At 39.1% G+C, this 10,654-nt stretch overlaps 1 pseudogene; it reads right to left on the bottom strand.

The window, feature by feature from the left end:
* Positions 1-3,428, bottom strand: LOC107828103 (uncharacterized; annotated as a pseudogene).
* Positions 3,429-10,654: the final 7,226 nt, after the last annotated feature.

Here is a 10,654-nt window from a genome sequence, read left to right as displayed (position 1 = left end):
TCATTTCTTCTTTTCCGGGTGAAATTCTGGTATCATGTCAAGAAAAGAAGAATCCTTCGCTATAACGTCTATCAGTAACTCTGTTATAGTTGTATCAAATGAGAAAGTCTTCCCAGTCATTTCCTTTAAGAAAGCCCTCGTTTCACCAATTCTGTTACTTCTCAGAAACCCTTGCATAATAACATGGTAAGTAACATTGTCTGGCAAACAACCACCGTCCTCCATTTTTCTTAGCAGATCTTTAACTTCATCTAACAATCCTTCTAGACAAAACCCATTAATCATTGTAATGTACACTATCACATTAGGATGTAAACCTATTAAAGAAAGCTTTTCAAAAATGGCTTGAGCTTTGTCCAACTTTCCATTTTTGCACAATCCATCATGACAATATTGTAAAGTTTAATGTTATTATGTTCTCCCTCTCTTTCCAACTTATGAAAGAGTGACATAGCTTCTTCAACAAGTCCATTCTTAAAATAACCAACAAGCAAGATGCTATGAGTACAAAAACCAGGTCTCTGCCCTGCCGATAGTATATTTGCGAAGATATTTTGTGCGGTATCGCTTCTTCCAACTCCAAACAGACCTTGTAAGATAATATTGTAGGTAAAAATATCAGGTTTAAACCCCTTTGGAGAAATTTCAAGAAACAATTGCATGGCCTCGTCCAACTTCTTTTGCTTACAATATCCATTTATTAGTGTGTTATAACTAATAATGTTAGGCTCAATGCTCTTGTGTATCATGGAATCAAAAATTCTCCTCGCTCTATCCATTTGACCACGCAAACAGTATCCATCTACTATCGCATTGTAGGTGACCACAGTAGGCTCCATACCTTTTTTGATCATGTGTCTTATTATTTTCTCGGCGTCTTCAGCTTTTCCTTCTTTTCATAGCCCATCGATCACTATGCTAAACGTGTACACAGTTGGATAAATATTAAGATTAACCATCTCATAGAACAAAGTCCTAACATTTTCCCACCGACGAAACTTACACAAACCATCAATCAATGAACTACAACAACAACAAACTCAGTGTAATCCCATCAATGGGGTCTAGGGAGGGTAGTGTGTACGCAAACCTTACCTCTACCTTATAAAGATAGAGAGGTTGTTTCCGATAGACCCTCAGCTTAAGGAACAGTAGAGATAAGATAAAGCAGCCAAGTAGTAAACAAAGGTAACAACAATCCATTATAGTGACGAGCGTGAATGACACAACAACAACAATAACAACAACAAACACAACATGTAATAATAAAGAACCATGACTAAGATAATACAAAAATAGTCTTATTACTATTGGTAGGCCTAGGAGGAACATACTACTATGTCAACCTACAACCCTAATCCTTATTTTTCACACCTTTCTATCATGGGTCATATCATCGGTAAGTTGAAGCAATGACATGTTCTGCCTAGTAACCTCTACCCAATACTTCTTAGGCATTCCCCTTCCCCTCCGCAGATCCGCCATGGAAAACCCCTCACATCTCCTGACCGGTGCATCTATGTCTCTCCTCTTCACATGCCCGAACCATCTCAACCTAGATTCCCACAACTTGTCCTCCACAGATGCCACTCCTACCTTGCCCCTAATAACTTCATTCCTAATCTTGTCCTTCATGGTATGCCCACACATCCATTTCAACATCCGCATTTCAACTACTTTCATCTTCTGGGCATGGGACTTCTTGACAGGCCAACACTCAGCCCCGTACAATATAGTTGGTCTAACCACCACTTTATAGACCATGCCTTTAAGTCCGGGTGGTACATTCTAATCACACAAAAACCCTGAGGCGAGCTCCATCTTATCCACCCTGCTCCAATACGATAAGTAATATTTCATCAATTTCCCCATTACCTTGAATAATGGCCCCAAGATTCTTGAAACTATCTCTTTTGGAAATGACTTGAGTACCAATCTTCACTTTCACTCCTTCATGCAACCCATCACTAAACTTGCACTCCAAGTACTCAATTTTTGACCTACTCCACTTGAAACCTTTATACTCCAGCGTCTGTCTCCAAACTTCTAACCTAGCGTTAACTCCGCCTCGCATCTCGTCAGCGAATAACATACACCATGGAACCCCCCTTGTATGTGTTGGGTCAACACATCTAATGCTAAGGCAAACAAAAACGGACTAAGAGCCCATCCCTGGTGCAGCCCTATCTCCACTGGGAAATGATCTGAGTCTCCACTCGCTGTCCTCACCCGAGTCTTCGCTCCCTCGTACATGTTCTTAATTACCCTAATGTACGTGATCGGGACACCGCTAGCCTTTATACATCTCCATAGGACCTCTCTCGGGACTTTATCGTAGGCCTTCTCTAGGTCAATGAATACCATATGCAAGTCCTTCTTCCTCTCCCTAAACTTTCATAGTATGACTCAGCAGCTTGATACCCCTATAGTTGTTACAGTCCTATATATCACCTTTGTTTATATACAACGGGATCATCAAACTCCATCACCAATCTTCAAGCATCTTCTTCATCCTTAAAATGACATTAAACAAACCAATAAGCCACTCCAATCCAGCCCGACCCACTTCCTTCCAAAATTCCACTGGGATCTCGTCAGGCCTAGTTGCCTTACCCCTGATCATCTTCTACACTATATATGATAATGTCTGGTGGAATGCCTTTCTGTTTCATCTAGTTTAAAAGGTTGATAGCATCATCTATTATTCTATATTTGCAAAGGGAATCTATAACATTGTTATAGATGCATGTGTCAGGCTTAGTGCTTCCTTGTTCCATTAATCGGAGCAAACTAAAACAAATTCTAGTATGGCCCCTTTTGCTAAGCCCATTCATGACAGTTGCATACATGACTTCTTCCGGCTCACAAATATTCTCTCTCACTAGCGGTTTGAACAAGTGAATGACATCTTTAACCTTATTTTCAGCAAAGAGTCCCCTTATTAGGGTGCTAAATATAACAACATCAAATGCAATACCATTCTTCAAGAAAATGGCCAATACAGAAAATCCAAAATCAGCACGATGCATGAGGCAATAACTATTAATCATTATACTCAAGATGAATTCATTAGTTGGAATACCTAATTTCTGCATTTCTCCAAAGAGAGAAACAACATCAGAGTAATGTTTCATATTTACTATAATTTTCAGCAGTTTCGAGAAGCTGAGAGGAGAAGGAAGAGGATGTTCTCTAATTATTTGACGGAACACACTCACAGCATCATTTAAACATTTGATGTTCTCAAAACTTCGAGAAACCCCAAGTCTACCCTTTGTCAAAATGAATGTATTGCTAGGAGATGAAGAATAATCTCTGTGCCCAAATGCGAAAGTAGAATAAGCAATCTTGGGGTTTCCATGAGAAATAGCTAAGAATGAGATGAAGGTATTACCATTGCGAGGGTAACGAATTACAACTCTCGCCATCTTCACTTTACTAAAGTGGGAGTCAAGGAAAATACGGGCAGGCGACAGCCCAATCTTAAGAAGCAGACAACAAAGTGATAGTATTGCTTCTCTTTATTAATTAAAATTAATGTGTTAATAAAGAATTTTAACTATAGTAAAGGAATGACTTTCACAGTTTAAAGGTGGAGAATTCAAGTAGAAAATGACAATGTTAATTGATTTTGATATACAGTAGAACCTCTCTAAATTAATGTTGCCGGGACCATAAAATATTATTATTTTGTAGAGGTAATTATTTAATTGATAAATTAATATTTATTAATTTAAAGAGTGTTTTCGAGATTTAATGAAGGATAATTTTGATTACATCAAAATTATTGTATCTTACTAATTTATGTATCATATTTATTGAATTAATATAAAAAATAAATTTATTATACATAAAGCACAATGTATGATGTATGATTCATTGTAATTTTTTTATTATTAAATGATTCATTGTAATGTTCATTCTGTATTCATTGTAATTAATAAATCATTGTAATGTTCATTGTTTCTTAATAATAAAATATTATTCATGGTATTTTTACTCAAAACATTCAATGTATGATGGTGAGAGAATAAATTATATAAGCAACATAGAAATTTTTTCCAAATCGTACCCAACAATGGCTTCTCATCTAAAACAATACCATCAGAAAAAACAATGTCGATGATGAAAGTGAAGACGATATAATACCTTTGGAACCAGTTACGCGTCAGGAAGCACTTATCGCGCCTAGAACTCTTCATAATTTTTGGTGAAGTTCGAAAAGACAACACTGGAACTTTTGGATGCAATAAGAAAAGTTAGAGATGAGCTTCAACTAGATTTAAATTTAAGAAAAAACAAAAGACACTATAATCATATTTCACTAAACTAGTATCTATGAACACGTGTTGCACATTAATAATGACACATAATGGTTTAAACATTTATTTATATAAAGGAATAATAAAATTTAACTAATGAGAGAAATTTTATGTATAATAATATAACAATCATCTAAATGCCGAAAAATATTATACATTAGCATAATACGTGAATTCAAAATGAAAGGACATCATCAAAACTTACATGTCACAACCCAAAATCCATTAAGGTCGTGATGGCACCGGACCCCACTGTCAGACAAGCCAATAATAAATACTAAATTTGGTCCTCATCTTTAATATTTTTTGAAATCAAATTTTCCTTCAAATTAAATAGTAAAGGATGAAATTTTCAGAATAAATAATAATGTTTTTTATCAATTTCAATATTGAACGCCCACAATCAATTCCAAATCCCGGTGTCACAAGTTCATAAGCATTTGCTAGGAAATAAAATAAAATATAATAGCTGTCCGGAATACAAATTTGGACAGAAAAAAATATAAATACTCTAAAGAGACTTTTCCGGCTGCGAATCATCTAAAAAATGCAGCTCACCTAAGTCCCCGTAACAACCACACCGCTGCGCTCACAAGGCCAATAATATATATGTGTACCTGCACAAAAAATATGCAGCAAGTATAGCATGAGTACGTAAATCAACATATACCCAGTGAGTATCCCGCCTAACCTCGAAGAAGTAGTGACGAGGGGTCGACTCAGATACTTACTATGGGCTATAATTAATATCAGGTACAGTAAAGAAGTGAATAGATAAGAAACCGAGTAAATACATGAAATAACATGTACAAAATACGTGGCATAATTTCCCTCTTTACAATTTTACTCGAGCTCTCAACTAGCAAGTTCCCTCCATAACCGGAGCATATATAGAGATGGTGGATTTCATCAAAGAGATGATCATAATTTAAATTAGAGAAAAACCTCAGATACACCGGCTTCTTGCCAATATTACGCACGATTCCATGAGGATAATATATACAGGAAATGCCGAGGCGTACGACCCGATCCAACATAAAAGTAAACTGTGCACTACTGAGGGTCGAACGACGCGAACCATAGATGCATCTATTAACCTGCCGAGGCGAACGGCCCGTTCCCATGAGAGTGTGGTACATAAATCTTGCCGAGGCAAACAGCCCGATCCCATAAGAGTAGTAGAATGATATGCCCTACTCGCGCATCATACGTGCGACACGGTCAAATATAAATTTAAGGAATCTCCCCGCTCGCGGATCATACTTGCGACGCGGTCAAATATAAATTTAACATTAAAATCATATTTCTTTCTTGATTCTTTTCAAAATAAGGGAAATTCAGCTTGTAGCTTTTTAAGAAAATTACCCCACTTGCGAAACATACATGCGAAGTGGTTATACATAGATTTCTTAAACTATTATAGCATTACTGAATCTTTTTCGAAATTTCGAAGTTCAAACGAAACCTTTTAAATCTTACGATCTTCAACTAGACACGGCTTGTAGACTCCCTAGGATAGAACTGCTCTGATACCAAGTTTGTCACGCCCCGAACCTAGGAGCGAGACAAGCATCCGGTGCCTCACCTAACCTGGCGTACCAAATTGCGACTAAGGGACTCTGAACACATAATGTCATACTTTGGCCATGGGGCCACCTTGCAAGACAATTTGCGAAGCAAAATATAAAACTGAATAGAAACTAGCGCTAACTAAACATCAATATAAAGCTAGGCTGAAAAGGCCGTCATAGCTACTACAGCTGACAAACCACCAAATTATACATACCAGGCCTACAAACCCAACATACTGCACTAACCAATAGGATATGTCTACAAGCCTCTACTGATAGATGTACTATGATCGGAACAGGGCCCCGACCTACCCATAACATATATACAGATATACATAAGATGTACACAACACTCTAGACCTGGCAACTCCGAAAGACGTGGAGCTTACCGATCAGGCTAAACTCGGAAAACACCTACTGAGGAGATCTACTCGTCTGTCTATCTGAACCTGCATGCATGAAATGCAGCGTCCCCGGAAAAGGGACGTCAGTACGAAATAATGTACCGAGTATGTAAGGTAATAACATAACTGAAAATCGAAACTGAACTGATAATATAATAACTAGAAGTAACTGGGAGTCAAAGATGATCTGGAGATATACTTACCTGCTGATACTGACTCAACTCCTTCAATATAGTAAGTAAAATAATTGTACGGCCTTATATACACCATCAAATACTATAAAACAGCCCAACACACCCCAATCTCTTCGTACACAAAACGACCACTGTAGTAGTGTCAAACGACCCGAAAATGTTATGACGAACGACCAGCCAACCACCCTACATTTATATGGTGTTTATAAACCCCCTTCCTCCTCCAAAACTCCACAAAATAGTAGTGAAACACGCAGCCCAACAGCAACACAAAACAGTCCACAAAACAGTCCGCTACAAGTGAATAACTCGAACTCACGGCTTCCGATCACTGTCCCGTGAGTTCTTACAAGTATAGAATGACTTACCATGAATTTACAGAAGAAAAATTGGATGAAAGAGAGAAGTAAACTCACCTTATTTGTTGGATAACTCAGCTCTTATCTTGGTTCTTCAAACTCTAGGTTTTACCTCCAATTGGAACTTGAAAGGGAGAGAAAATCAATTAGGGTTTGTGGGAAATTTTTGGGAGGATTATTTGCAGAGCTTATGTCTGGTTATTATGCTCTATTTTAAGTCTAATATAAGAAGAAAATAGGCCCTTAAAATTCCTCTTTGGACGACCCGAAATGGCCCTTTTTTGGGCTTTCATTTAAGCAAGTAGGTGACATACCTACTTGTCACCTAGCAGCTTGCGCAGTATCGCACAAATGCCCATATCTTTCTACTCCAATGTCGTATTGACAAATGGTTTAATGCGTTGGAAAATAGACTCATAGATCTTTAATTTGATGGGTGGAACACCCCATAACTCTAAGTATATTGGGAGAAAATTGCAGTTATATTTGACCCAAAGTTTCAGTAAAACTTATGAATGTAACTTGTGATGACTTTCATCGACTTTTGTTCCACAACTCGCTTGACTTCAAAACATAACACACGGATGTCATACGACTAATATAAATCATAACATAATCTCCTTATCATGTTAATCACCCTAGTCTCACCCCAAAGGTACATGTTATAACATTTCCAACTTGTCGACTTTCGACGAAACATTATTTTATTTAATTGCTTTAGCTTCTGAACTGTCCAGCCCTCTTTGTACTTGTTGTTCATGATCTTCAATATTTGTAACCTCAGAGGTAACATGATTAACTTACTTTATATACTTTTAAATATTATCTCATTTTTGGTCCTACATTAGTTTGCTTACGACGCATTTTTACGTACGAAAATATAGGGTGTAACATCACTCCCCCCTTGGGAACATTCGTCCTCGAATGTTTACTCTTAGAGACTTTGGAAAATTTTGCCAAAGTATCCTTCGTACACTACGTTAAAACCAACGTGCACGTAGCCAGAAACATACTACACATGCCACATATGGCCAATCTTTATAAATAGCAGCAATTTGCCTCACCGACCGTAAATCATAAATATTGAAAATGAAAAATAAAAGCTTACCTGATGAACTGCTAGCCTACATAGAGCTATGTTGTAGCGTCCTATCTCGAACTATATCTTCAGTTTGAAATAGGTGGGGGTATTTAGACTTCATTTCTTCCTCCGATTCCCACGTCATCTCTTCTACATTCTTGCTCCTCCATAAAACCTTTACGGAAGCTACCTCCTTATTTCGTAGATTGCGGATTTGTCGGTCTAGGATGGCAACTGGAATTTCCTCGTATGACAAGTCCTCTGTAATCTGTACATCATCCGTGGGCACCACTTGGATAGGATCGCCAATGCACTTCCATAGCATAGATACGTGAAAAACCGGATGGACAGACTCCAATTCTGAGGGCAACTCTAACTCATAAGCTACTTGGCCCACTCTCCGAATGATCCTATAAGGCCCAATATACCGTGGGCTAAGCTTGCCTTTCTTGCCAAACCTCATCACGCCCTTCATAGGTGATACCTTTAAGAATACCCAGTCATTAATCCTGAACTCTAAGTCTCGTCGCCGCACGTCAAAATATGACTTCTGACGACTCTGAGCTGTCAATAGTCGCTCCCGGATAACCTTTACTTTCTCTATGGCCTGCTGAACCAGGTCTGGCCCATGTAACCCAGATTCTCCAACATCAAACCACCCTATAGGAGATCTGCACTTACGCCCATACAAAGCCTCGTACGGAGCCATCTGGATACTGGAGTGGTAACTATTATTATATGCAAACTCGATAAGAGGTAGATGTTCATCCCAACTTCTTTTAAAATCCAACACACATACTCGTAACATATCCTCGAGCGTCTGAATTGTGCGCTCGGCTTGTCCATCAGTCTGTGGATGAAAAGCTGTGCTGAGATTCACCTGAGTCCCTAGACATCTCTGAAATGACCTCCAAAAATGTGCTGTAAACTGAGCCCCACGGTCAGATATAATAAAAACTGGTACTCTGTGTAGCCGCACTATCTCCTTAATATATAACTTGGCATAATCTTCTGCTGTATATGTAGATCTGACCGGTAGGAAGTGAGCTGATTTCGTGAGCCTATCAACTATCACCCATATGGAATCGAACTTACGATTAGAACGAGGTAAACCCGTGATAAAGTCCATGTTTATCACCTCCCATTTCCATGTCGGGATCTCTATAGTCTGCATTAGCCCTCCAGGCTTCTGGTGCTCTATCTTCACTTACTGGCAACTAGTACATTGGGCGACAAACTCAGCAATGTTCTTCTTCATATCATTCCACCAGTACACATCCTTAATGTCATGATACATCTTCGTCGACCCAGGATGGATGGAATACCATGAATAATGTGCCTCTGACATAATCCTGTCTCGTAGCCCTGCTACATCTGGAACACACAAATGACCCCTATATCTGAGAAACCCATCTCCCTTTAGCTCTAACAGTGGTTTCTTCTGCTGCGGAACTCGCTCTCTCAGCTCGACCAACTCTGGGTCCTCGTACTGCCTTTCCTTGACTTCCGCTATGAGGGATGATTTTGTAGTGTTTTGGAGTACAACTCCACCATCCTCAGAATCTACTAACCGAACCCCCAACGAAGACAATTGATGAATCTCTCTAGCTAATTGTCTTTTCTCGGGATCTACATGTGCTAAGCTACCCATAGATCGACGACTTAATGCATCTGCTACAACATTAGCTTTCCCTGGATGGTAGAGAATGTTAACATCGTAATCTTTCAATAACTCAAGCCATCGCCTCTGTCGCAAATTCAACTCTTTCTGCTTGAAGATATATTGTAGGCTTTTATGATCAGTAAATACATCAACATGAACACCATATAAATAATGCCGCCATATCTTAAGTGCATGGACAACCGCAGCTAACTCGAGGTCGTGGGTCGGATAATTCCTCTCGTGCTTCCTCAACTGCCTTGAAGCATACGCAATTACCTTCCCATGTTGCATCAGGACACATCCTAACCTGACACCTGATGCATCACAATACACGGCATAACCCTCTAGACCCTCTGGAAGTGTTAGAACTGGAGCTGAGGTCAACCTGTTCTTAAGCTCTTGGAAACTCCGCTCACAAGCCTCTGTCCATTGAAACTTAGTTTCTTTCTGTGTCAACTTTGTCAATGGTGCCGAAAGGGAAGAAAAACCCTCTACGAACCTCCGATAGTATCCTGCTAAGCCTAGAAAGCTACGAACCTCTGTCGGAGTGGTAGGTCTAGGCCAAGATTTTACGGCCTCAATCTTCTGAGTGTCCACCTTTATCCCTTCATCTGATACAATATGCCCCAAGAATGCTACAGACTTCAACCAGAACTCACATTTAGAAAACTTAGCATACAACTTACGATCACGGAGGGTTTGGATTACCGCTCGCAGGTGGTCCGCATGCTCATCCTCTGAACGGGAATAAACCAGAATATCATCAATAAATACTATCACGAACAGATCTAAAAATGGTCGGAATAGGCTATTCATCAAGTCCATAAATACAGCGGGTGCATTAGTCAACCCGAAGGACATGACAAGGAACTCGAAGTGGCCATATCGGGTCCTGAAGGCTGTCTTCGGAATATCTTTTTCCCGAACTCTGACCTGGTGGTACCTCGACCTCAAATCTATCTTTGAAAAGCATCTAGCCCCCTGCAACTGATCAAACAAGTCATCGATCCTTGGAAGTGGATACTTATTCTTAATAGTTACCTTGTTCAGCTGCCTATAA

This window comes from Nicotiana tabacum, chromosome 24 (genome assembly GCF_000715075.1).
Source record: "Nicotiana tabacum cultivar K326 chromosome 24, ASM71507v2, whole genome shotgun sequence".
Lineage (NCBI taxonomy): Eukaryota > Viridiplantae > Streptophyta > Magnoliopsida > Solanales > Solanaceae > Nicotiana > Nicotiana tabacum.
Note: the sequence above shows the minus strand (reverse complement) of the source record. Positions and strands in the feature narration are given on the sequence as shown.